Source organism: Lepidochelys kempii, chromosome 9, assembly GCF_965140265.1.
Source record: "Lepidochelys kempii isolate rLepKem1 chromosome 9, rLepKem1.hap2, whole genome shotgun sequence".
NCBI lineage: Eukaryota > Metazoa > Chordata > Testudines > Cheloniidae > Lepidochelys > Lepidochelys kempii.
This window is the reverse complement of record NC_133264.1, coordinates 39,101,139-39,116,068: the sequence shown is the minus strand read 5'-3', so window position 1 is coordinate 39,116,068 and position 14,930 is coordinate 39,101,139. Positions and strand designations below refer to the sequence as shown.

Below are 14,930 nucleotides of genomic sequence, written 5' to 3'. Positions count from 1 at the left end.
GAAAGTTCCTGATTTTCTGGAACCTTCCCTGTTACCTTACCCAGGGAAAAGGGACCTACTTAACCTGGGGCTAATATATCTGCTTTCTATCACTCTCCTGTAGCCATCTGGCCTGACCCTGTCACATTTGGTATTTTTGTGTTTTTTTAAAAAATAATTATGTACATTTTTCTTTTGAACATTTTGAATTAAGAGATGAGTTGTTAGAAAAAAGTCACTACAAAGAGATTGCAGGCCACTGGAACAACATATTCTATGTGTCACAAATTCTGGAATGTTCTGAAATATCGAACAGCTCCATGTTTGAAAGCAAAGGTCAAATGGCAGATTTTGACCTCATTGCAAATTTTGTTAATGGGAAACTCAGGAAAGCAACAGTAAAATTGTAGATACAGGTATAATACTGCCTTTTAGCTAATACCTACAACTGGAAAACATAAAGAAGGAATTTGGAAACTGAGAAGATCCTAATGCAGTTAAATGGGTAGAAGTTTTCAGTTACATCTGTGCACTTGCACTGAAATCAGCTGAGAAAAAAGGAAGAGACCACAGACAATTGCTGAGAGGTCCAACTCATCTCTCAGAGTTATACCTCTTTGTTTCCTGATACAGAAAAGCAGATACTCTCTGTGGGCGTATATTTTGATAGCATTTTGCTGCAGAACTTCCTATACAGAAAGTTAAGATAACAGATTTACAGGCTTTCCTTTGTTTTTTTCTTCTGCTTGGCTTTTTATTTCTCTTCACTCTAGCTTCAGTGCACACTCACATGGATACGTGTATGTGAGCTGGGAATCACAACCCTGGCTCATAGTGTTGAGGTAGCTTTTCTCTACTTGTATCTTTCCTTGTGGATCATTTCTATCATGCCTCTCCTTTGCTCTTACTTCTTTTCACCCATCTAGGTTCTTATCTCATCCACCACTGCAGAATCTAAACAGCCCTGGGGGTATTTCTTCTCTTGCCCCCACTGGGTCACTTCACTCCTTGAGCTCCCCAAGTCATTTCTTCCCCATAGATTCCACCCTCTCTCCCTCTTCCCTGAGTTCTCTTCTCTCTCTCTGTCTCAGAGCCAGTTTCCCTTGTTAGGTGTGCCTTCTTCAGCCTCTCTTCCTGAATAGCTTGTGTCATTTGACTCCTGCCATGATCTGCCACCTCCTCACATATCACTTATAGAACTAGGTTTCCAGCACAGGGCTTTTCATATTGTCACCTATTGTGGCTAGTGCTGGATCAAATAGCTGCCTCCTCTGTCTTTTCTCTCTTTATCCTTCAGTGAGAAACAGAGAGAGGGAGAAGTAAATTATTGTCTGCCATAGAGCGGAGACAGCAAGGGACTTCAGAGAGGATGTGAAAGAGTTAGGACCTCATAATGACAGCAATCTAGAGGAATCATTTACTCCACAGAAATACACACTGGTATTCCTTGTTAAGTAGTTGGCAGCTTTAGGGAATTAATTGTAGAAAATGGGAAAGTAGTATCTTCAAATGCCATCTAGCGACAGTGTGCAAGGGTGTAACAGAGGGCAGAATTTGGCCTAGAGTTTCTAAGTCATCTTAGTGCTTTAAACACATTGAAATGTTTAAAAGATTAATATTTTTGGCAAAGCTGCTTAATCCACATTTCAAAGGTGGAATTAACATGATGCTAACACTCCATACAAACATAGGTTGCTGAAAGTATGTTCTCATAAACAAGGTGCTAGAGACCATGTCATCCTACCTCCTCTTTCATCCCCTCAGCTTCCAGGCCAGCTGGATCATCTCATGAAATTTAATACATTTTGGAAACATCAGGAACTACAAAAGAGACTTATGAAACAGTAACAGCTACATGGACACCACCAGGAACAGCAACAATGCCAAAAAATGTAGTGATTGCATCTGCACAGAGAGTGCAGTAATTTGAGATTGAGATTGAGAAATGGAATATCACGGGAGAGAATGTTGGGACATTGGATGTACTCAAAGGATTGGTCGTAAGACATGGAGCCTTTCACTTGTGGGTCATCAGTTCAAAGATGACCTATCAATGGTAATAACCATTGCTAGCTTGTTTGAAATGAGATGGTTGTCTCAGTCCATTTCTTATTTTCCACATCACTAAAATCACAATCATAACTGGCAACCAATATAAAGTTAGGCAGTCTCTCAAGCAAAGCTGGAGCCTCAACGGGGGTCCATCCATGCAGCTCTCACTGCAGGATCAGAACCTTACCCTGTTACAATGGTTTTCTCCAGAACAAAGCTCAGGCAGTAAGGGGGGAAATTGAGTTGTACTTACTTTGTGTGTGTAAAGAGAGCCATTCAGACTCCATTGTTGTTATTCTGCGGCCTTCAACAAGCATTAAAATCCCTTTAAAAAGTAAATAAAATATTGGTCACAAACACTGGATGGGTTCTGTGTCTGAGTTCCGCAGCATGGCCCTGCTGTGAGTTAGGACAGATGCCTCCCCATACACAAACTGATATATACTTGGATCTTTTCAGGTTTCAGTACACTGTGGGTGGCAGCCACCACTCTGAAGAACAACATCAATTGCCGCATTGTCACCAGGGAGCCGAATGGAAAAGATTTAAAGTTTCCATCCTCCATTAATATAGTTCCCATAATAATTTATAAAATAAATGTTTAAAATAGATTTTCATAGTATACTATGATACTATAATGGTAATATACTATTTTCAAAATAGTATTAAATGGATTAATGCAGAATAATGAGATATAGCACTTATATAGTGATTTAAATTCATTAACTTCATAATTCCTTCTCTTTTGAGCTACACAGAGGCCTTCTCCAGCTCTGGGCTGAAGACCTGGGCCCAGAGTTCTGTGTAGCTCGAAAGCTTGTCTCTTTCTCCAACAGAAGTTAGTTCAATACAAGATATTACATCATGCACCTTGTCTCTCTAATATCCTGGGACCAACACAACTACGACACTGCAAACAACTATATTTTCCAGTAAGTTCATAATGCATTCACAGCAAAGAGTGTGTTTTCATTTTTAGCTTGCTGGGCAGAACAAAATTCATTTAAACATTGAAATAAGAGCTATGCAGAGGACAAAAAATGCATTTTCACAAAGGAGTTTAAAATCTTGATATTTGACTTCATTCCAAATTGGAACAAAAACCTGAACATTTCAAAAATTCCCTGCAAAGGAAAATTTAAAAAAACTTGGTTTAAGTCACTTGAAATATTGCATTTTGACACAATTTAAAACTTTTGTTTTGATTTTGACTGTTTAAATTTTGGATTATTTTATATAATACAAAAAAAATTCAAAATGAAATATGGAAACATTTGTTTCAAATATATCAAAATAGGATGTTTTGACACTATTTGAATTCCTCCCACCCCCGGTTTTCTCCAAAAAGAAAATTTTGGCAGTATGAGTCCTGTTTTGTGAAGCATTTCAGTTTTGATGGAACTGCATGTTCTGATTGAATATGGTTCTGTCAAAGTTTCTCTTAACAGCTCTAATTGCAATGTATATCTGAAGATAGCTTTTTCTCATGTAAACTTTAATTTGGGAAGGGTATGCAATGTTTATAAGCCATCAGAACAACCAACAGTAATTTGCTCCTTATTCTCAGTACCGGGCACTAATACTTGAGTCAGAGCCCCAGTGAAATCAGAATCAGACCATTAATGTTTTCTTGAAATAACTAGGCACGATGCTGAGGTTTCCAACACACTGGTTATGCACTGCAATATTTTCTCTTAAAAATGAAATTCGATTAGATAATTTATATAGTATAGATTTTATAAGCATTTATAAATCTGTATTTAAACAGATCACAACTTCAGCAAAACCACTAATAACGTATCCTTTGAAAGGTATCTGAACAGAGGAGCTATTTACATGGGAATTGACTAAATAGTATGAATGTTTAAAAGCCTGAAGTGCTTTCATGATTGTAGTCCAGAACTTATAGGTTCTTAAATAATGCTCATGGGAATTTAAATAATGCTTAGAACATGGTGGTCTTGTGCCACTTGGATTCCCTCTGCTTTTGCTGTACAGATCTTTCCCTTTAAAGCTTTTTAAAGATTATTTAATCAAAGAAAGTGGCTTTTTTAAGGTTTTGGGCTTTGTTCTAAGCGAGTGTCTGAGCTTATAACCAAGAAATGTGTTAAACCTGTTGTCAGTTAGAGTAATTGATGTGCAAATTGATTAGGTCTTGGGAAAGATGGCTAAACCATATAAAAGAGCAACACAATTTACAAGACAGGAGGAGTTGAAAATAGAAGTGAGCATGGTTTAAAAAACAAAAAGCTATAGAAAAATTATAAGTAAGAATAAAAGCCAGAGCTGAGGTAAAGGAATTTGTACAAAGGTTAAGACTTGGTGATTGTAATACTAGTCAAGGATTTAATCAACTGTACAATTTTATTGCAGGGCTACAGGAAGTTAAAAATAAATGTTTGTGGCTAAATGGAGAAGTCCTTAGATTAAAGACCAAATGGCTGGTAAGTGTGGAAAATAGTATGAAAGTTGAGGAAATTTTAATGGTGTAAAGAGTTAATAAAATATTCCCTAGAAAAGGGAGACAATAATACCTTTCATTTTATAGAATCTTATATTCTACAATATACTAGCACATACTCTAAATACAGGAGTCCATTAATCTACAACTGAAATATAGCCTCTATTTAAAGCCCCTGGCTGTTTGCCCAATGGGGATTTGCACCATAGTAAATGAGAGGAGAATTTGGCTCATGATGTTAAGAAACTCTGTGCTTCTGGAGGTGCCATTTGTAAGCTGAAATGTAAAACTAAGGTCTTGACCACCTGTGATAATTGAAAATGGCATGCTTTTCTTTGCAAGAGGAAGGTTGGTAAAACCTTTGGGTCCTGGCCTAATTCCAATGTGTGTCATTGCTTTTTGAATGTTCAAATGCCATCTTGTAGACTCATCAGGATGTGACATGGTGCACTCAGGGGCAAAGTGAAAACATCTCATCTAGTGCATTTCACCACCAAGGTGGCTGTATTTCAGCAGCGGGGGGAAATGTTATATCAGTTAACTGAAAGTATTATATTAATATTCTCTTCCAAGTTAGATCAGTGCATGTACCACCAGTCCAGTTGAAAGGAGGAATTTGGCTCAGTATTGACTCAACATGTCCTTCAGCATCTAGGTGATCTTTGTAGGTTTCCAATCCACATAAAGACCCAGATGAGCTTCTGGGAATATAGCGTCAAACAGCACAAGAAAGTTTTGTTGAAGGTGGACTGAAGAGGTTTAGTTCATGCTTGAAGTGCTGTTATTGTTTTGCCAAAGCCTGGAGAGGATTTCAGATATCAGTAAGTCCAAAGAACTAAAATTAGAAAGCTAGAAATGGAAGGAAGTGCAGAAATTATTCAAGGAAATGGCCATTAGAGACACATAAATGATGAACATTCTGTGATGAAAGTGAACTAGACTTCTCTTTGGGAAGAAAGTTTTGCCCCTGATATTAGTGAACCAAAACAGTTTTAAAAATAGACCCAAGCCAGAACTTTGGCTCCTAGCACCCCTGAACTGTGAGGAAATTCAAATATTTGTGACTTACACCTATCTCTAAAATTGACTAAATCCAAAAGCTCCCAAGCTATGAATAAATAATAAGTCTAATAGAGTGCTCTTCATCCAGAGATCTCAAAGGGAAGGGTATGTCTCATTAACCCTATTTCAGAGATATTGGATTCAACTCTTGGCTTTGTGATGTAATGATAGCAACATTAAACTCACTTATCAGCAACTGTCAGGGTTCCTTCCCCACTCTGAACTCTGGGGTACAGATGTGGGGACCTGCATGAAAGACCCCCTAAGCTTATTATTACCAGCTTAGGTTAAAACTTCCCCAAGGCACAGATTTCTTTCTTGCCTTGGGATCGCTGCCACCACTAAGTGATTTAACAAACAATCAGGGAAAGGACCACTTGGAGTCCTATTCCCCCAAGCCTACACCCCCTTTCCTGGAGAAGGCTTGAGCATATATCCTCACCAACTGGTTACAGATCCAAACCGCCTGGGTCTTAGAACAATGGAAAAATCAGTCAGGTTCTTAAAAAGAAGGATTTTATTTAACGAGAAAAAGGTAAAAGAATCACCTCTGTAAACTTAGGCTGGTAGTTAACCTTACAGAGTAGCAGAAAATTCAAAGAGCACAGAGGAACCCCCTCTAGCCTTAGTTACAACAAAACAGGGATAAACCTCCCTCTAGCAAAGGGAAAATTCACAAGTTGAGGAAACAAAGATAAACTAATATTCCTTGCCTGTCTGTTACTTACAAATTTGAAACATGAGAGACTTGTTTAGAAAGATTTGGAGAACATGGATTGATGTCCGGTCCCTCGTAGTCCCAAAAGCGAATGGTCACAGAAAAAAAGAACCCCAAAGAAACCATGCCCCCCGCCCCCCCCCCAGTAGATTTGAAAGTATCTTTTGTCCGCATTGGTTCCTTTGGTCAGGTGCCAACCAGGTTACTTGAGCTTCTTAACTCCTTACAGGTAAGGAGGAATTTAGGCTATGGTTATGACAAAAGAGACAGCTAATTTTCTGTTGAGAGAGAAAACTGCAGCTTTGAAAGTGTGTTTCAATTATACTTCTACAGGAAGGAAGGAAGACAGCATGAACAAATAGAAATATGTGACAAAGCAGAAATGTGTGTTCCTGAGATAGAAGATTAAAACATACAATCTACCTACCTACAAACTCGGCTGCAACAAGAATGGACAAAATATGAACTGCATTGTTAATAGGAGATATATTTGGATTTTCTCTCCGCAAAATTATTACAGCAGGTTTGAAAAAAAGTGGGAAGATGTTGATACCTCATAGTGCTAAGATAAAACAATGCTAAAAAAAGCTTCTTAGCATCCATGGGTCAGATCCACAGTTGGTATAAATCAATGTAGCTCCATTGATATCAGTGGAGCTAAGCTGATCTACACCAGCTGATTCTTTGGCCCTTAGTATTTGGTACAGTACAATTGACACTGAAAATCTATCAGTCTGACCTTTAGAATATAGAAGGCTTTTTTTCTCAGTTGGAAAGAATTGTGAGGTGTATGCAGCCTCCTCTCCACCCTGGCCACTAACCAAAACCTTGAAAGGTTACCCAGTCAGCTCTGCTCTGTCAGAAACTAGATATAATGGACTCACACTGAAGCAAATACTCACTATAGTATGTAGTAATCTATAAAACATACCCAATATTAAATTGTATAAAATGAAGCAATCATATCATAAAGTAAAATTATGTCTGTTATTTCCCTTTAGTTTTGTAGGTTATTCTTTGAATTGCTGATTGATGGCCAATCAGTATTATACAAGTACAAATATGCTGGATGCGAAAGTGAGACTTGTCTAGAGTTCTGCTGTGGGCCTCATAGAAGGAATCTGTAGATAGATAGATGTATATATATTAGTGGAGGTGGACAAATGTTTTAACACATGAGGTAAAAGCCAAGTCACTGCTGTTTCTTTTTACTGTATTTGCTGCAAGAAAATAAAATTATGTTTTCCAATGCACTTTCATGGAGGGTTTTGGGTTTTTTTGCCTGTCTGGTAGGTATTGTCTGCTTCAGAATTTCAAGTGAACAGAGCAGACTGCTCTAAAGCTGTACTTGAGTATTTTCCCAGTGAGATTATGGAGACTGTTGATTGATATGATTGTGATACTAAGCACCACATTGTCACACTTGATGCACTATTGTAATAATCTTTGAGCAAAATACACCTTGTAAGGTATCATTTGAAAATCAATAACTCACTGATCATTAATATTGTTGCATGATATGTATGTGGTGGGTATTAAGAGTTATGGCTATATGTTAGAATTATGACTGAAGAGTGCTTAAAGCAGGCACGTCAGGGGGAGTTGGTAAACAAATCTGATTTAGACAAAGGAATGTGTATTTGATTCTTTGACCAGCTCGATCTTCAGAAAAAGACAATGAATGTCCAGTTTTACAAATTTGGTAAACAAATCTGTTAAGATAACAAGTGGGGAAAGAAAGAGCATGGAGCTTCCTTCACCACCTTCCTCACAGATTGAATAGACGTTACTTTGAGGGGTAACCCTCAGAAGAATTTACTTCAAAGGTTTACTGGTCTATAAAGGCAGGGGATGGAACCTCAAGTGATAACCAACTGAATCAACTGATTGTATACAATATTAGTGTATTATAAAAGTGTCAAGAGTGAGGTCTTTTCTGAAAGCTAATGACACAATGGTGATTAATATCATTGTGAAATTTATACATTAACTCTACATGAGGAACCATGGATACTTGATATTATGTTTTAAAGTCTGGGCTTGAAGTCTCTGGAAACTAGATATAGGTGTGAAACCATCTTGAACAATGCCTGTACCTTGCTAGATAAAGTTTTAGACTTTTAGATGTACGTTTTCACTTTTGTTTGGTTATAACTCTTTCTAGCTGTATTCCTTTTTCTTGGCATCACTTAACCTATGCCCTGTAGTAAACATAAATTTATTAACTATAAACCAACTTACTGCAGTATTTAAATGGAGGGAATATTTATTCCAGTTGAGTTAATAAGCTGTGATGTACTTTTGTCTCTTTAGGGAGACAAACAGACTGTATTATTCCTCCGAGCTGTCCAGGAGGGTGCTAGACATTACAGAGCACACAGTTTGGGAAAAATTAGGAACTGGAAGTGTGTTACGGTCATCCTGCAAGCAGTAACCAAGGCTGTAGCGACCAGGGACTGTAACTGGTGTGCTGCTGGCAGGCTGCTGGGGTCAGAGTTGCTGGACCAGGGCTGTAGTTATACACAGACACTCACAGGACATGACCTGCATGTTTGTTGCTGACTGTGAATGTCCTAAGGCAGGGAGTTATGGTAGCAAAGAATTTGAGGCACCCAGGGTTACAGGGCGGGGGGTGACTCAACCCTTCACTCATCTAGATTGCACCCCCTTGCATTGACAATGATCCAATGTATTATTAGTTATGCTGATGATTTGTTGTTCAGTTTCCCTGTTTTCTTTAGTGAGGGTATTTGGCTTGTTGATATTTAATGTTAAATACACTTTATATGAAGGCAGGCTATGCTGGTAACCTAGCTTGGGTTGGATTTGTACACTGATCCATTGATACTGAAAGCATTTGAAGTCATCCCAGGGGAAAAACAGTTATTTGATGAGTTGGGATCTGCTGATGATGTGACACCTCTGGACATGTCCCAGCTACGAAAACCTGAGTCTTCTGGCCAACAGTTTTGCAAGAGGCCTCCACTTTGACTTTGGATATAACTTTGTGACAAGAAGTGTGCAGTATTTCCTCCATATGTGTTGCAGTTAAAATCACAGGTGGGTGTAAAAATAACATAGAAAATCAGATTATTCAACATCTGCCATGAGTATTAACAGGAAACACTGTGTGTTTTGAAGCCTAAACATCTACATATAACTTAGGATAATTATGCAGCCCAGAGGAGGTCATTGCAAATTACCTGTTGAAACAAACTAATCATTGAATAAACTACAAAGGGATTCTCTATCTTTAGATAACTTCAAACCAAGACAGTGTGCAGTTGTGGAAGATCTGCTTTAGTCAAACACAAATTATTGGGGTCAATACAGAAGTAACCGGGTGAAATTCTATGGCTTGTGTTTATTCAAAAGGTTAGACTCAATGAACTAATGGTCCCCTGAACGCTATCAAAAAGTTGAGGTCCCTTCTGACATTGGAATCTTTGAAATCAACTCTTCTATTATATATCCCCTTCCCCAGATGAAATGTTATTTTAAAGGACTTGGGCTTTAATCTTACATTTGTGGCTTTTGCTACCAGCTTCCCCCCTCCATTTTTTAAAATGATCTCTGATCCATACAAATGAACTTGCCAACAAGTGGAAATATTGACTACAACTTATATATGACTCAGTTACCTCAGATAGGTGGATCTTGAGGATCATCATACAGGTTTATCTGTAGCTGAAAAAACCCAAAGATTTCACCAGAAGATCACTTATTCTGCACTGTGAAGCTTTTGATGGCAAAACATGTGAGCAGCCATTTTTGATGCTCACAAGTGGTCCAGCATTCTTGGGGATACTGGTATTAACCTTATCAACCCTTCTGGCAAATGGAATGTGAGCAGTTTGGTTTGCTTTGCATGCACCCTGCTGTTGTGTAGATTCAGTGGAAACATCAATCTTTGGGGAACTTGATCATGGGCAGCTGGAAACTGGTCAGCCATGTGAGTGGGGAGTAAGCCAGGCCATCGCTGCACCCCCAACGTCAGTCAGCATAGTTGCTAATTAAAAATAAACCATGAACTACTTGTCACAGAGGTGAGATCTAGTGTAATTTTTAATGGATTTTGTCTTTATAGCTGAGTTTGATATCCAATTCTTTCCAAAAATGGTTGATTTCTCCCAACCCTCATTTGGAGTGAGGGCAAAGTCAAGGGGGAGAGGAAAGAAAATGGACACTGTGCATCCTTTGCAGAAGTCTTGGTGCACAGGGTATTCCTGGGCAGGCAAGGCAAGGAGTGGGGATTTTTGGAAAAAAACATGGCCAGGGTAGGCCTATACTTGCTGATTCCCCACTGGTGCAAGCCTTATAGCAGCTAGGCAGAGTAACGCACACATTAGTATTTGCCTTCACCAGCAGCGGATAAGTAAAGGTGCACGTAGTTGTCACAGATATTAATCCGACTGAAGATCACTGGTAACTATCATTTAATCTGTCACCTCTGCATTAGGGATGGTTGGAAATGAACAATTCTTTGGGTTCCTCTGTATACTGATAGTGATGCTGCCAAACTGTTACTGCTCTCTGCTTTCTCTCATCACTGCTGTAGTGCATGGAAAGACTAAAGAGCTGAAAGCTGTCAGTATGAATGCTGGTGTATTACTGGAGAGCCAGATCCTGCACTCTTTCTCATATTGAGCAGTAGCTTACTCTGCCAGCAATCCTGTTGATGGGACTACTCCGTGTGAGGAGGAGGAGCAGGATCTGCCCTGAAAGGAATAGTTCTGCAGGATGTAACACAGAGAAATCTCCTGGAAATACAAAGTGGAGTAGTTCTGTAAATCATTGGGTGTCATCTTGGTAAAGTTCTTTGCACCTCAAAACTGCTCTGTGTTTTGAGGAAACAAACCTGAGAGTCACAGCAGAAGGGGAAGTTAAAGGTCAGGGGGTAAATTCTGCTTACTGTTACAGATTTCAGCAGCTGAGCCTTGCACACGTAATCAGCATTCAGCCTCTTGCTGCCTGAACGAAGCTTGCCAGGTGGGTCAGGAAAACTTTGGAGAAAAATTGGCTGGGGAAAAAAATTGCTGAGAATGTGAAATGCTGAAAAACTTCATGCCAGTTTCTGCTCTCTCTTTACACCCATGTGAATTCTGAGTCACTGAAAGCAATGGAGTTATGCTAGATTTACAGCTCTGAGGCTACGAGCAGAATCTGGACCATCATCTGTGGTTCATCTGGTTGTTTTCTTTCCTGCATTTGGATTTGGAAAGAAAACAAATAGGCAAATGTTTAGGACTGGATTCTGGCTTTTACAGCCAGGCACACATGGGGAGGGGGACGTGTGTGAGGGCTGTTTGTAGCGGGAAAACCAGGGAAGAAGCAGGACTGGCTCAGCCAGCAGTCTTTCAAGGGGCCCTTGGGGAGAGTCATGGAACAGTAGCTCTGCCACCCTTGTAGGTGGTGCAGATGGTACTTCCTTGCCACTGCCCTGGCCAGCTCTGATGACTGCCCTGCCTTCACCCTGCCAGGTAGCTTGTGCCAGCAGCAGCACTAGCCTCCAGCAGTGCCTACCCATCCCAATGCAATTGTGCCCAGCCCTGGCATGGTGACCCAAAGGGAAGTGGGGAATCTCCTTGCTCGCTCTGCAACCTCTGCGTGCACTTGTGCAGGCTCAGGCCCCATCTGTCTCTGAAATTACATTGCAAGAAGGGGAGAGAGAATCTGTATGTGAATGTGACAGTTACAACAAGCTGAAAACAAGGAGCAAAACCAAACAGGATAAAAACAAAAGGATTGGTGGAAAATTTCTCTGATCCTTCTGCCATGACCAGTAAATTTCCTCCTCGATCAGATATATCTGAATATACAAGAGGTGCCAGTAGAAGTCAATGTTCTGTGTTACATCCGCCAAGCAGGATCAGAGCTGGTGGGAAGCATAACGGCAGCTGTAGCATGCAGTTGCATCTTCTCCTTCCCTTCCCACTAACCACAGCAGCAGCAGTTAATCCTTCTGACTTCTGAAGACAAAGGTTGTTCTCGATCCAATAATCCTCTGCCATCACCAGATGAGACCTCCCGTTCTTTTTCTAGTCTGCGGTATTTGCAGCTGTGTTGTGAGAAGCACACAAATCATCCAGTAAGGTCATTGAAATGGATAACTGCTGCTTTACGTGTGGGAAGGGAGCATCAAAGATCCAGTTTCTGAGAGTCTCCTTCTTAGTATCACTGTTGACTAACAGGTTTGGTTGCTGTCAACTGATTTTGCTTTGATTTCTCACAGCACCGTGCCTCAACTCAGGAGTCATTTTGGAATCAAAAGTATTGAACTGATTTAATAACTTATATGTAAGTGTAGCCCTAGGAGCAGTAGGATCTAGGAGAGTTTAAAAATCTTAGTAGCGGGCCATGCTCTGGCATTATTAAAACATAATAATGCTGGTTAGGATCTCTTGTAGTTCTCTCCCTTGCAAGGGATACTCCAAAGATAAAAATCATAAATTAAAAAGTGACTGTGTAAATCACTATATATAATCACATATAAATCAAAGAAAATGATCTTTGCATGTCTCTTGGTGCTGCATAGTCCCTACCATTAACTTCAGTAAATAGGTATGGTTGAAAGATATGTACTGTCTTAATAGCAGGTTAAAATCTCGGTCCTGCTTCCACTGAAATCAGTGGCCAAACTTCCGTTGAATTCAGTGGTGCAGTCATCAGGCTCTATCTGTTCAGAACTAGATAATGACTTGTGCTGGGATAATGCATTCTGTTAGGCACTCAAGAAAGTAGAGGATTAAATTATGGCTTTGCCACAAGCCCTAAGAGCAGCCTGGGAAGCAGATTGTCCGAATCATAATCAGTCTGCCTCCTGGTTACCCCTTATTTTAGGTGCAGAGTTGGAGAGGAGGTGGTAATACCCTGCACTAGCCCTATACCTAGTGCAGTGTTAATGCCTGCTTTCTTGATTTCACTCATTCCCCATCCCTCCTTCCACACCCATCCACATTTGTGGGAGGGGGAATACGAGCTCCAATGTGCTGCATCCTCTTCTGGGCTGCTACCCATGGGAACACTGGGGAAGCAAGGGGATGCAGGGTGGCCACAATATGGCCAGTAGGAAAGTAAGCCATTAACCCCAGCAGCCTGGGCACCGTTGTCCCAAGTGGAGCTGGCTAAGTAGTTGTTCGGAGGATGTATTCAGTACTGCATGCTGAAGTCCACAGGTTGGAAAGACCACAGTGCATTCCCCTGAGGAATTCTACCGCAATTATTTTTCCTTGAATTATGTCATATCCCACCTTAGGTTATGAATACCATTTCTGAGGTTTAGTTTAGTTTTAACCCTTTATTCTGTTTGTTTACTTTATTCTGGTTGGCCTATGGCATTAGAGTGAGAATGGAACACTGGACTAGATTTTGATCTTGCATCTCCTTTTTTACACTGAAACTCCATTGCCTTCAGTAGAGTTACATCTGTGCTTACACTGGTATAACTGAGATAAATCAGACCTAGTAAGCTTAACTTTATCTTTAAAGTCAGCTTCACTTTGTAGTGTTTATACACTAGCACAATGCTGTTGCCCTTGGGCTTCAAACACTGTTGCGGGTAAATATTGTTTAAATTTTCCCAACTCAAACAGGTTTTAATTTTTTTTTAAAAGCACATAAATAGCCACATAGACTTTAAGGCCAGAAGGGACCATCATGATTATCTAGTCTGACCTCCTGCATGTTGCAGGCCACAGAACCTCACCGCCCACATCCTTAATAGGCCCATACCCTCTTGCTGAGTTATGAAGTCCTCAGATGTTGACTTAAATATTTAAATTCTAGAAAATCCACCATTTACTCCAGTTCGAGCCAGCAAGTGAGCTGTGCCCCCTGTTTCTGAGGAAGGCAAAAATCCCAGGGTGCCTGCCAATCTGACCTGAGGGAAAATTCCTTACTGTCCCCAAAGATAGTGGTTAGTTGGACCCTGAGTGTGTGGACAAGACCCACCAGCCAGATGCCTGGGAAAGAATTCTCTGTAGTAACTCAGGTTGCTTCTCATCTAGTGTCTCATCTCCCATTTCTATTCATGTTATGGTTTGTAACTACTCTTTGCTAATGCTGCAGAGTTGTCCAGTGGATAAAGACTAGGCCTCAGGAGACTAGGGTTCTATTACTGGCTCTAATGGTGGGTTGATGGGCAAGTCACTCCACCTCCCTACATCTCAGTATCCCCCTGTAATGTGGGGATGATGATACTGACCTCCTGTGTGAAGCACTTTGAGATCTATGTATGGAAAGCACTATATAAAAGCTAGGTGGTGGTGGTATTAGTAATTTTAATAACATCTACATGGCCTAAATGTGTCCCTTTGCAGCTGATTGGATATGTCCCATTTCATTCCTGTAAGGGTGGCACAACTCAAACTTTGTACATACCATATCCTAAGGTATGAAAGAAGGTTTGATTTGGAATACAAAGTTGTCATAAATATAAAGAGAAGGGTAACAACCTTTATGTATGCAGTAACATAAAATCCCTCCTGGCCAGAGGTACAAAATCACTTTACCTGTAAGGGGTTAAGAAGCTCAAATAATCTGGTTGGCACCTGACCAAAAGGACCAATAAGGAAAGAAGATACTTTCAGATATGCAGGGGGGTGGGGGGAGAGGTTTTGTTTGTGCTCTCTTTGTTGGTTTACCTGCTTGGTCTCTCTC

The 14,930-nt window shown here is 40.1% G+C and overlaps 1 long non-coding RNA gene across 1 annotated transcript; it reads left to right on the top strand.

Moving 5' to 3' along the window:
• The first annotated feature begins 2,913 nt into the window (after positions 1 to 2,913).
• Positions 2,914 to 7,143, top strand: LOC140916895 (uncharacterized). The gene is made up of 3 exons (XR_012160686.1): positions 2,914 to 2,963; positions 4,405 to 4,475; positions 6,606 to 7,143. It is a non-coding gene; the product is annotated as an uncharacterized lncRNA (long non-coding RNA).
• The last annotated feature ends 7,787 nt before the right edge of the window (positions 7,144 to 14,930 follow it).